At 38.6% G+C, this 3419-nt stretch overlaps 1 protein-coding gene across 1 annotated transcript in view; it reads left to right on the top strand.

The window, feature by feature from the left end:
- ldlrap1a (low density lipoprotein receptor adaptor protein 1a) overlaps positions 1-3419 on the top strand; it is a 150782-nt gene that overhangs the window by 47950 nt on the left and 99413 nt on the right. The gene's annotated exons all lie outside the window — the stretch shown is intronic.

Here is a 3419-nt window from a genome sequence, read left to right as displayed (position 1 = left end):
CAGCCGAAGGAGGAGGAGGAAGACGAAGAGGAGGAGGGATTGAGATGAAGGTGAAGAGAGAGGGAGGTGGAGAGGAAGCGAGGGAGATAGTGCCGGTGTGGCGACAGGGGATGGCGGCTCGGAGTGTCAGTCCGATCCGGCTGGTGGTGACGGAGAGGTGGGAGCGGAGGCGGCGACGTGCCGCTGTTCGCAGACACCCGCAGACGCTCGCGCAAAAACACCTGCAGCGGTGCACGTGAGGTCACTTAACAGAAGAAACCGGAAAGCAAAAAATAAAAATAAAAAAATAAAAAATAAAGTAGACAGACAAACCTCACTGAAGATATTTTATTTCATCAAATGAGTTGGTAAATATAGTAGAATATAAAATATTACGGCGCGCGTGCGAGCGGGATGAATTATTACACTGATTGTTTGACCTTTCAACCCCAAATTTTGTTTTTGCAACAAAGTCATCAAAATAAGCGAAGGGGGATGTTTTTTTTATTTATGTTATTATTAAAAACTCGAAACTGCTTGAATTGTTATAATTTTTTTTTTTTAAATTCATCAACAGATGGACACGAGCAATATCTTCAGGAAATCCTGATAATCAGGATTTCTGTAGAAACGGCATCTGGAAATTACTGTTGATCCTAACCGGTTAAATTCAGTTCATCCAAAAATAACTTATTGATCCCAAAGTGAAATTAAATGTTATTGTAAAGCAAATTATTCAAGATTATTCAGAGTTGTTTTAGTTGGCAGGAAGGACAGATTTTCAATCAGAAATCAGAATTTTTGACAAAAACATTTCTGATTTCAACTCAATGAGAATTCTAGCTTGAGCAAAACTAATAAAATTATCTGTAAGAAATGATCATTATTACTTTTAAGTTGGTTCAAAGAAGAAAAATTTTTTTTATTAGTGCAGACTCACATTTGAGTTCTTCTGCAAAGCTCTGATAGATTTGGGTGGAAGAAGGCTGCTCCCAAGGGCACAGCACTAAAAATAAAGATGAAGTTTTGAAGATAAAGCTAAGAACGACATCTTATTGAAAAAAAAAACAACAACAAATAAACAAAAAACAAAAACAGAGAACACGGCTGGAAAAAAAATCTCATAAATCATCGAAAACTGTTTGCCTGAAATAATGTTTGTCTGCCCTTGAATGTGCATATGTCCCTCATAAATCCTGCCACCCTAAAAAAAAAGAAAAGCTTAGCTGCAGGAAATGCACACTCCAAAAACAACCTGCTGATGTCATCAGTTCTTCTCTGGAACCTTTTGCTCTTTTCTCATTGGAGACGCAATCAAACTGGAGACAGAGGACCAGTTTCCAACCTTCTTCACAGCAAACAAAATTAGTTTAAAGGTCATTTTGATTTAGTAAGAGTGAGGGAGGGGGGGTTGACTTTGTTGACCTTTAAACCTTCATTGCTATCTTCAAAGCCAGAGCAACACAAACAAAAATAATTGCTGCACAAACGTAGTCTAGTTGATTCACACCAGTTTTGTCTGATTTGCAGAAGGTGGTGGGGGAGCAACTTCACTCAGGTCCAATACCAAGGTGTAATATTTGATATACATCATTTTTATAACAACTGAAGCTAACATAGTCACTTGATTATGTTATAAAATGACACCAGATGCCTGGAAAACACAAAACTCTGCTCCTTTAATAGTTTACAATAACTTTAAAACAGTTTGTATTCCACGAAATCATGATCTCCTTTTGTGCGAAAACAAACAAAAAGCTAGTCTCCTTTATTTCCTCCTTAAGTCTTGTTTTGTTCTATATTCACTATAGAACAAAATAAAATATAAACATAAACAAACAAATATATTTGTTTGTATTTATAAACCATGTTTAGTTTGGATTCGATTTCATTTCGTTCACCAAAAGATAAGGCTGTACTCTTTTTTTTTGTCCCGCCATCAAAGGTTCACGTTTTATGTGCTGCTCTTCTGTCTTTTAGCTAAAACAGACCAAGAAAAAAAAAGATAAAAACAAGATGGCAGCAGCTTATTTCCTAAAGTGGTTCCAATTAAAGTGCTGGCACCGGTGGGAGAGAACGCCCTCCTCGGAGAAGAGAGGAAAGACGAAGAGAAGGAAGAAAACGTTCTGACGTCGACTCCCTCCTTCCCGGGACAGAGGCCCTGTGCTGAGGGGCCAACCCCCCCCCCCAGTGTTACCTAACAGGAAGGAGACGCTGCCACCTTCTTCCAGCTGCACCCTAACGAGTCAAAGTCACTTTCAAGTGCCGCGTGTTCAAAACGCCTCTGTTGCTCTGCTTGCTTTTGTAGCAACAAATGTTCCCTGGATTCAATTTGCGAGCAGATCTGAAATGTGGCGACCGGCCCCTGATCTCTCTCCTCGTTTCCTACGGTGAGTGAATCTAGGGGACGATGAAACCGCAAAGGTGGACTTATTGTTGTTGAATCGTGCATTTCTGAGTCAAACCCAAACTAAATGTGATTATGGAAATAACCCCCAGTGTCCCTTTGTCCATTTTTAGGGAGGATATTTGCATCGCTTGCATTCTCTGATCAACTATAAAGGATATTTTTTACTTTTCTGAGGAAAAACGTCACATCCATTAGCTTGCTTAATCCACCTTGAATGTGTTTGACCGCTGAAGCTCTAAATTTCTCTGAAGAAGTGCATAAAGAGGTAAAATAAAGGAGATAACTGAGCAACACTTTATTAAGATAAGTTGAAGACATTCTAAAAACTCGCTATCATTCCACGTTGAACTCTTTCTTTTCTTTCTTTCATTTTTCGGTACTTTAGAAGCGAACCTCTTCAGCTTGTTACGTCAAAATCTGGGTGAGTTGGTACTTATTCTGCAGTAAGTGCAAACATCAGCCATAGTTCTGCCACTGCTGGACTCCAGTTTTCTCTTGTGCAGGGGAGTCCAAAGTGCGGCCCCGGGGCCACTTTTGGCACTCGGAACAATTTTTTTTGAGGCCGCAAACAGCAGTTTAAGAATAACATAAATTTGTTTATTGAACGATTTACTTTTCATCAGTGTGAAACCGTTATTGACCGAATTTTCTTACAACTCTAAATGTTAAGTACGACACAAAGTGTCCTTTTTTTTTTTCTACAGCCAAGCTTGTGTAATAAGTAGAACCACGTTTACCCAGAGACATTTACTGAAAATCTGGCTTTTCTGAAGCTTTTATTTAATTTATTAAACTTGCCTAAATTTAGCAAGCGTTGTGGAAGAAAGTGACCCAAATCTCGTTCTTTTAAACTGAGAATAAATTTGTTTGGAAAGTATTTCATTTAAGAGAACAAACGTGCAAAATTATTGCTAAGTGTTGGATGAACCATGAATAACGCTCCCCAAAAATTTTGTTACTTTCTTTCCTTGATCTTATTTGAGATTTTGCATTTTTCTTTCTTGGGCCATGAATACTTTTGACCTTTGTG

The sequence above is a fragment of the Xiphophorus couchianus genome, chromosome 13 (genome assembly GCF_001444195.1).
Source record: "Xiphophorus couchianus chromosome 13, X_couchianus-1.0, whole genome shotgun sequence".
NCBI lineage: Eukaryota > Metazoa > Chordata > Actinopteri > Cyprinodontiformes > Poeciliidae > Xiphophorus > Xiphophorus couchianus.
The sequence above is the reverse complement of the archived record's forward strand: the minus strand, read 5'-3'. Positions and strand labels throughout refer to the sequence as shown.